General features: G+C 44.0%; 1 pseudogene; it reads right to left on the minus strand.

Annotated features, from left to right (window-relative positions):
• Nucleotides 1–9,150: 9,150 nt before the first annotated feature.
• On the minus strand, nucleotides 9,151–9,860 carry LOC122894133 (annotated as a pseudogene).

Below are 9,860 nucleotides of genomic sequence, written 5' to 3' on the forward strand. Positions count from 1 at the left end.
GGTGGATAATCTTTTTAATGTGTTGTTGGATCCTCTTGGCTAGGATCTTGTTGAGAATCTTAGCATCCATATTCATCAGTGATATTGGTCTGAAACTCTCCTTTTTGGTAGGGTCCTTGCCTGGTTTGGGGATCAGGGTAATGCTGGCTTCATAGAAAGAGTCTGGAAGTTTTCCTTCTGCTTCAATTTTTTGAAACAGCTTCAGGAGAATAGGTGTTATTTCTTCTTGGAAGGTTTGGTAGAATTCCCCAGGGAATCCGTCAGGTCCTGGGCTCTTGTTTTTTGGGAGATTTTTGATCACTGCTTCAATCTCGTTATTAGATATCGGTCTATTCAGGTTGTTGATTTCTTCCTGGTTCAATTTTGGTAGTTTATATTTTTCCAGGAATGCATCCATTTCATCTAGGTTGCTAAGCTTATTGGCATATAACTGTTCGTAATAACTTCTGATGATTGTTTCTACTTCCTTGCTGTTAGTTGTGATCTCTCCCTTTTCATTCATAATTTTATGAATTTGGGATTTCTCTCTTTTCTTTCGGATTAGTGTAGCCAGTGGCTTATCGATCTTATTGATTCTTTCAAAAAACCAGCTTCTAGTTTCATTGATACGTTCTACTGTATCTCTGGTTTCTCCCTCATTGATCTCAGCTCTAATCTTGATGATTTCCCTTCTTATGTGTGGAGTTGGTTTGATTTGTTGTTGATCCTCCAGTTCTTTAAGGTGTAGAGACAGCTGGTGTGTTCTGGATTTTTCAATTTTTTTGAGCAAGGCTTGGATGGCTATATATTTTCCCCTTAGGACCGCCTTTGCTGTATCCCATAGGTTTTGGACCGAAGTGTCTTCATTCTCATTGGTTTCCATGAATTGTTTCAGTTCTTCTTTGATCTCCTGGTTGATCCAAGCATTCTTAAGTAAGGTGGTCTTTAGCTTCCAGGTGTTTGAGTTCCTTCGGAACTTTTCCTTGTGATTGAGCTCCAGTTTCAAAGCATTGTGATCTGAGAATATGCAGGGAATAATCTTAGTCTTTTGGTATCGGTTGAGTCCTGATTTGTGACCCAGTATGTGATCTATTCTGGAGAAGGTTCCATGTGCACTTGAGAAGAATGAGTATTCTGCTGTTTTAGGGTGGAATGTTCTGTATATATCTATGAGGTCCATCTGGTCCAATGTGTCATTCAATGCTCTTGTTTCTTTATTGATTTTCTGCTTCGATGATCTGTCTAATTCTGAAAGAGGCGTGTTAAGATCTCCTACGATTAGTGTATTCATATCAATATGACTCTTTATCTTGATTAACAGTTTTCTTAAGTAATTGGCTGCTCCCATATTGGGAGCATAGATATTTACAATTGTTAGATCATCTTGGTGGATAGTCCCTTTAAGGATTATGTAGTGTCCTTCTGTATCTCTGACTACAGTCTTTAGTTTGAAGTCTAATTTATCTGATATGAGAATCGCTACCCCAGCCTTCTTTTGAGTCCCATTGGCATGAAAGATGCTTCTCCACCCCTTCACTTTCAGTCTGAGTGTATCTTTAGGTTCAAAATGGGTCTCTTGTAGACAGCATATGGATAGGTCCTGTCGTTTTATCCAATCTGCAACCCTGTGCCGTTTTATGGGTGCATTTAGGCCATTCACGTTGAGAGTGATTATTGATAGATACGTTTTTATTGACATCGAGTTACCTTTGAAGTCTTTCTTTCTGTAGACTGTCTCTATATTTCTGTTCAATGCTATTCTTGGGATTTTTCCTCTTTTATAGAACCCCCCTTAATATTTCCTGCAGTATCTGCTTGGTGGTTGCATAGTCTTTTAAGCCTTGCCGGTCTTGGAAACTCTTTATCTCTCCATCCATTTTGAATGTCAGTCTTGCTGGATAAAGTATTCTTGGCTGCATGTTCTTCTCATTTAGTGCCCTGAATATATCTTGCCAGCCTCTTCTGGCTTGCCAGGTTTCTGTGGACAGGTCTGACGTTATTCTGATGGGCTTCCCTCTGTAAGTAAGGAGCCTCTTTGCCCTGGCAGCTTTCAAGAGATTATACCTACAATTATAATTTCTCAATTTGACTATCAGGTGTCGTGATGTTTTTTTGGAGTGTATAATCTTGGGTGGAGACCGTTCAGCCTCTAGTACATGAACGCTGGTTTCATTCGCGAGATTCGGAAAGTTTTCATGAAGGACTTGTTCCACGACATCTTCTAGACTTCTTTCTTTCTCCTCCCCTTCAGGAATTCCAATAATTCTGATGTTGGAACGCTTCATGGCATCATTTATTTCCCTAATTCTGCTTTCGTGGGATCTAAGCTGTTTGTTCCAGGCTTCCTCCTGATCCTTTCTATCTGTTTGTCTTCCAGATCACTAATTCTATCTTCTGTCTCAGTTACCCTAGTTTTGAGAGAGTTTAGATTAGATTGGAACTCATTGAGAGCATTGTGGACCTCCTCCCTGGTGGCTTTAAGCTCCGCCCTAACATTTTGAACATCCTGTCTGGTCGCTTTCAGTTCGGCCCTAATCAATTCTGTTTGGTCATCCATGGCTTTCTCCAACCTAGCTATTGCCTGGATAATTGTTAGCCTGAATTCTCTTTCCGACATATTGTCTATGTTGATAGCCGTTAGCTCTATTGCAGAAGGTCCATCCTCTGTATTTTTCTTCTGTTGGGCATTCCTCCTCCTAGTCATTTTGGTGGGAGAAGACTGAACAGATGTAGCTGGATGTATCAACTCTGGTGCAGTCAAGGTGCACCCTGGAACACTTCCTGATCTCCGTCTCAGAGAGAAGCCTCAGTCTGGGTGCAGAAGCTGAATAAATTCCCCCTTGGCCGCTGGCAGTGCAGGTTCCAAGTTGCAGACCCTGGGGGCGCAGGATCTTTTGCTCGTCCCCAAAGCCAAGACAGTGGCGGCTGTCTGGGAGCTCCTGACCGCCAGAGAGGTTCCAAGCAGCGATCGCACACTGAGATTTTGCCGCCGGCCCGGGCTGGGAGTGCCCGGCTTGCGCGCACCTCTTTTCAGAGGCGGCTGTGGGTCGGGCGCGCGTCTGGGGCACTGAGAACAGGGCGCTGGTCCGTAAGCCGCAGGCTGGGCTTTTGTGCGCCTCTGTCCGGGGAAGAGTTTCGCGCGCTCTCGGCTTAGACTTTGAAACAATGGTGTGGGTCAAGAAGCGCCCCCGGGCCTTAGAAACCCAGGAGAGCTGGAGCGACGTGCGCGCGCATCTCAAGCTTTGTGGTAGGGCGAGCGCGCGTTCTGCAGACCGGCGCAGCTCCCATCCCCTCACAGGGGCCGGAACCCCCGCGCTCTGGGGCGCGCTGGCGGCTTAGGGACCAGGAGCCGGTTTCTCCGCCGCACTCTCTCTGCCTCCGCGCCGGGGAGGCCGTCTGGGACCGGGGACTTAAGCCTCTGTCCCTAGCCTCCCAGATTCCCACAATTTGCCCCCGCGATCCGTTGCTCTTTTGGAGTACTTTCAACGAGTCTCCAAGTTAATGCTGGTCCCCAGACGCAGGGCGCTCTCGCTCGTATCGGGGTATTACTTTCGCACCGGTCGCCTCTGGTGGCTCCCTCCCCCTTTTGTTTGTCTTCCGATATCAGTCCGCTGTTCCCATTCCGCTTTACCTGCTCACTGGCGTCTTCTGCCCCTGTAGAGATCCAGACGTGTATAATTCTGATCTCAGGCTGATTTCATGGGTGATCAGAGTTCTTTGGTAGGTAATCAGCTCACTTTGGGGTACCAGCTGAAAAGACGCCTCTTCCTAGTACCCCGCCATCTTGTCCCCCCCGAGAAGTTCTATTTTTAATTTAATGAGGAATCTCTACATTTGGTTAGGAGAACCAAATTGGTTATTCTCCAAAGAGGCTTTACCAACTTGCATTCCCACCAACAGTGTAAGAGGGTTCCCCTTTCTCCACATCCCCTCCAACACATGTTGTTTCCTGTCTTGCTAATTTTGGTCATTCTAACTGGTTTAATCCACTGTCCTTTGAGACCCATCTTCCCTGATTGCTGTGAGGGTCCAATCTGGAATGGCCTGGAAATTGAGGTGAAATCTATAATTCTGATCACCAGTTCTGATGTGGAGCTGGGAGTTTCCCCACACCATCAAACAATTCTTTGCCCCTGGCTGGCATTCCTATGATTTAACCCAGTTCTGACACTGTCTACCTGGAGAGAACATCAGCTCTCACAAGTGAAAGTCTCAGTCCCATGACACTGCCGCTTCCTTCGATGACAGTTGCAGGTCCAGATTACCACCTGTGCTTCTGACTGATCCACTATAAATCAGAGGTTCCCATGACCCTCTCCTTGGCTTTGACTAATTTTCAGAGTGGCTCACAGAGTTTAGAGAAACATTTTTACTTACTAGATTACTGTTTATTATAAAAGGATATAACTCAGGCATAGACAGAAGGAAGAGATGCACAAGGTAAAATATGGGGAAGGCACACAGAGCTTCCACTCTCCAAGTACCTCCACATATTCACAAACCCAGAAGCTCCCTAATACCATTCTTTCTGGGTTTTTATTACATATACTCAACTGATTAAATTATTGACCATTCGCTATTAATCTCCATCTCTCTCCCCTCCCTGAGGTTGGACGGGTGGGACTAAAGGTTCTAACTTCCTAATCACATGGTTGATGCCTCTGGTAAATAGCTCCCATCCTTAGGGAAACTAGGAGCTTTTCAAAAGTCTTTTTTTTTTTTCCCCACATAAAAAAATATACTTATATGGTGCTTAACCCTTGGAAATTCCCAGGAAGACTTTTTTCTAGGAACAGGACAAAGAGCATACATATATTGCTCATTATAAGTTATAATATCACATTTACCTTCTGGGAACATCTCACTTGAGACTCTTTGAGGCATGGACCATATACAAAGGAAGGAAAATTCACTCACTTCTCATTTGACAGAACCCTAACTTCTGCATTGTTATCCCCAGGGTGTTTCTTTCCCTGGACCATGGAACCATGAACACAAGCTAGGTGTAGGAATTAGTTGGAAACAGGACTGGTGATAGTCATATGAATGAGGGTCTTGGATGTCAGGATGAGGTGGTTAGGTTTTGTCTTGTGTCCACAAGAGATCTATAGATGATTTTTTTGGGGGGCAGCGACCTTGGCAATGCAAAAGAAGAAGCTGATTTGAGAGACTGGGCAAAAATTATCTCCTGGACTGAAAACTCACTCCCCTCCTCTTCTTGAGAAGAGAGAGATTAAAAGGGATGCTGGGTCATGGTGCTGAGAAGAGGAAGCACAGTGATAAAACTATGAATAGGCAAGTTGATAGGAAAAAAAAAGGTTTGGACACCAGGTAATAAGACAAATAAAAACAATAATATTGATAATACTAGTTAATATACCTAGGCATTTGGATTCTAGAAATCCTGGGAAGTTATCAGTCTTTCCTCTAGCCATCTTGTTGAGGAAGGTAGAGCTGGGAAGAAAAGCCATCCTCACCATATTCCTCCTCTAGCCATTCTAATAATTCACTCATTCTTCTGAACGCTTTACTGCCTTCCCTGGGTTGCTAGCTAGATCTTCCCAGACACTATGTCAGTGGCCTCCAAGACAGCAAGCGCATCTTGCTCTCCCTGACTGTCTCTGTCTGTGCCCTTTCTTACTCTCTCTCTCAGAGCAAAGTCTCCCTATCTTGCTTCTTATCCTAAACCCTTTCCTGAGGAGGTTCTAGTCACTTTTTAGGGTTTCAGAGACTGTCTACATGCCCAAATAGAAACTTTTAGCTTATACTCTTTCCTCATGGTTCATAGTGAAAATTTCCATGGTCAGTTAAACATCACATTCACACCTCAAATGGGACATGCTCTCAAAGGAACTTACTATCTTTGCCTACTAAACCCAACTTTCCTTCAGCGTGACTCTCTTCTATTTTCACTTCTAATTGTCCTCAAACATTATTCAGGGTGATGCTACCCACCCCATGCTCTGAACTGACCCAGAGCCCTCAGGATGGCTGCCACAAACCCTGCCAATGCTTTCTGCCCCAGTCTCAGACAAATCTGACCTTGTCACCCCTCACAGAAGACATTGGAATGGCTCTCTTTTGCCTAGAATAGTAATCCTCGACTAGTGGTGATTTTCCCTCTCTCCTCCCCAAAGAGACACTTGGCAGTGTCTAGAGACATTTTTAGAGGAACTGTTGCTATAAGCATCTTGTGGGGAGAACCCAGGGATATTGTTAAACATCCTATAATATAAGATGGTCCTGACAACAATCATTCAGGCCCCGGATAAGACCAGCACAGAGGCTGGATATCTCTGACCTAGAATTTAAGCCCTCATGGTGCCCAAGACCCTTGCCATTTGTGGACTGGCTCATGAATTTGCCTTGGTTTTGCCTTTTATGTCAGCAATGTAGATTTTCTTGTAGTTCCCACAAGTGGGTGCCTATTGGGTCTTCTCTTGTGACTATGCCCTATAGTCTCCTCTGTGTGCGTTGTCCTTTCCTTTGCTTTTTGCATGATGAAATGCCTCCTACAGCCTTTGAGACTCATTTCAGATGATACTCTTGCATGAAATGTTCTCTGGCACTCTAGTCACCTGGCACCCATGCTGGGCTCAGGGTCCCCTGGCTCCCCTCCCCACCATATTCCTGTCTTCCAACTAAAGTGTGATATTCTTTGTGATGGGATTATGCCTTTTACAAATCTGGTTGTGTTTCTTACACCAGGCATACCACAGGCCTTCAAAATGTTGATTAAATTTGTTGATTTCAGTTCAATGATGACTGAGTGAATAAACGAATGAAAAGATGAAGTGAATGAAACCCCATATTGCAACATCTATGTCCAAGAGATTTTTTATTTTGTGGAACTGATGCCCCAACAGTGGACGACTTACATTAAATAAGTAAACATTAGCAATTTAAATTGGAAACTAGTCCTTTATTATGAAAATGTTGCCAAGCTGTAGGATATTTTGTTAAATATTATCAAACTTTATTAAATAATTGTCAAGTACCTAGAAACTGTCAGAAAGAAGAAAGTACATATAATGCAAAATGTGACCCACTTGGAAATGTCAAATGATTATTATATATTGCTATAAATCATTATAGATCTTTGAGACAGCTCTTTGAGACTTCAAGATACTTGAGTTCCAGGATTCAGGCTCAGTTCTGCTAACAGCCATCTGGTGGTCCTGCACAAAGCCCTTCATCGTTCAACTGTTCTCATTTGCAAAGTAAGGACTTCATAATGATGTAGTTTTGGAATATAGGTGAGGTATGGTTGGGTGAGATCTGGAGCCAATGGCCAACAAAGAATTCTTGAGACATCTTTGGTGCAAAATGGTGGTTTCACTAAAGCACTCCAGGGACAGGACCCAAGGGCAGAAAGGGCTAGTGCACCGGGGTTTTTGAGGGGTGGCTGATTATATATTTAGGAGTTGGGGGAGGTTAGGAAGAGAAAGGTTTGCAAGAGGATTTTCATATGTTAAACAAGAATGGCAGGATTATCTAGAGCCCTTGCCATTGTCAATTAATGTTGTTTTTCCTTCTAGCAAGGAATTAAGATAGTTGGAAGCTCCCTGGAGGAATTGTCACACATATCCCACCCAAGAGTGAGGGAGGGGTTTGTGGGATGTCAACTTGTGCTTTGTCCTCAGTTTGGCTTCTGCTCCTTCACTAATAATATTGAGGATTCTCATTGCTTTTTATTGTATTAAATGCAATGGTTCTTATTAAGGACATTGCTTTTTATACATAAGTCTGTTTGTGAAAGGGGCTTTCATGTGTTTACCCATTGCTATAATGTGTAGAGAGACAGCAAGGATGTTCAATTTAATCAGGTGACACAGCCAAAACTAAGTTTGTGTAAGTGGCATATCATAGACAGGGAAAATTAAGTTATGTGACTTTGTTGGGGTCACCAAGGAGGGAATACATAATTCAAGCAACCAGAAAAAAAAAAAAAATCCATCCCACTCACAAATGGAGAGACCAGCTTTGTTTTTATACATGACTGGCTGGATTGAACACACAAATGAAAGTCAGACAAACTTGTAATCAATTTTGAGACCCTCAGTGGCAGTAGCTTGTTTCCATTTTATCTTTTGGAACTAAGTTGGCTTGCCTGGAGAGAGCAGCAGTGAGGAAAGACTTCTGGACTCTATGTCTGTGTTGAACATGATTACGTGTTCCCTTCCCAGTATCTGTTGCACAGAAGACTTAGTGTGAGATGTTCAGTGGAAAATAAAATTCTAGGGTTGAATAAATGTGAGAGATGCTGAAAAGTGAGAGATGCTGCACACTCTATTTTTCTCTTGCAAATTCCCAGTGTTTGTTAATATGGTAAAGACAGCAAAGGGACCTGCTAAGGTATTTACAAAGAAGTTCATATAAATCAGAGTTTCAAAACCCCATCTGTCAAGTTCTACTCAAAATCTGTTAACTCTTTATTACTCCAAGTACGGTTATAAGCATAGAAATGGGGGATATATATTTAGAAATTTTTATAGAAATGTGACACACAACAACACTATGTGTTATCAGGGGATTGTTTGTTAGTGAGCAGATATGGACCAGTTCAGGAGTTGGGGATGAGTTGTTTGCCTTGTGAGCTGTAGACTAGCCATATGAATAGGGAACAAGTTACAATGTGCAAACTTTAAGGGTGATTTTTCAACTACAACTCTTGCTTATGCATCTGAGAAAATGGAAGTATTTCATCCATAACATCTTTTTTTTTTACAGTTATTATGATTTTTTTAAAGAAATAGAAAACCCTTTAGTTAACATGCTTTACGTTTACAGTTTATTAGCTAATCGACACCAACATGCAACAATAAGTGCTAAATACAAGCCTCTACAGGGTGGTTTTGTGTAAATTACAATGATTCATTTGATTTGAAATGTCATCGGTGGTTAGGTTACTTCAACTGAGTCACTAGTTCCTGCAAGGTACAGCATTCGATCTGCAGTTGTGGAGCCAAAGGAAAGGACTCTGCAGAACCTGGTCCCGTGGATTTCCACGTGAATACCTTCTCAAGCAGAAAATAGGGCGGCAGGAGTGCCGGGATGTTGCATGTAGCACACCCTAAGCTGCACCCAAGCGCAGGGCTCTCGGAAAGCGCACAGCCCCGGGAGAGTATCCACCACTGTGCACTGTGATGTCTTTATCACCAAGAAGCTTGCCTACAAAGTGAGGGTGAACGCGGAGTTTTCCCCAGCTGGTGCAGCCAGTAGTTGTGCAGGAACTGCTGGCTCAGCATCCACTACCAGCTGGTCCATGTAGGGCCAAGAGGTGGCTGTCTGGCGGGAAGGTAAGCATGCCCATGACCTGGTGCACCTTGGCCAGCTGGCTCCCTTCAGCCTGACCATGCCTTGTGGCATCCAGTCTCTAGTTCTGCCAGATGAGTTCAAACAACTCCTGAATATTTAGGCTGAACTCCAGGCAGCTCTTCACGCCACTCTGGGGTACAAGCTTCCAGCGTTGTAGTAGCCTCAGCACTACAGGCACTCCACCATCATGCGGTCAGGGCACTTCCCCTTCCACAAGCGGCTGCCATGGGCTGGTAGCTGTTACTCCGAGTTGCCCAACCCTGCGTTTACATAGCTTGGTGCTCTCAACCTTCACCTGAATGGACTCCACCACCTTTCTCTTGAGGACTAAGCTTCTCCCATGTGCCCTCCAGTAGGCTGACCATAGAGTCCCCAGTGGGGCAGCCGCTAAAGACCTTTGCCAGCTCAGCCACCACCATAAGAATGTGGCTCGTCTCTGGTACAATGTGTTTCTGAGCAGTTTGAAGGCGTTTATTCAGTGTTTTGTAGGGCACCGTGAGGATCAGGTATGCCTGCATCTTCAGGGTCTTGGAGAGCCGAGCCGCTGACTCCTACACTGCCAT

The sequence above is a fragment of the Neovison vison genome, chromosome 13, assembly GCF_020171115.1.
Source record: "Neovison vison isolate M4711 chromosome 13, ASM_NN_V1, whole genome shotgun sequence".
Lineage (NCBI taxonomy): Eukaryota > Metazoa > Chordata > Mammalia > Carnivora > Mustelidae > Neogale > Neogale vison.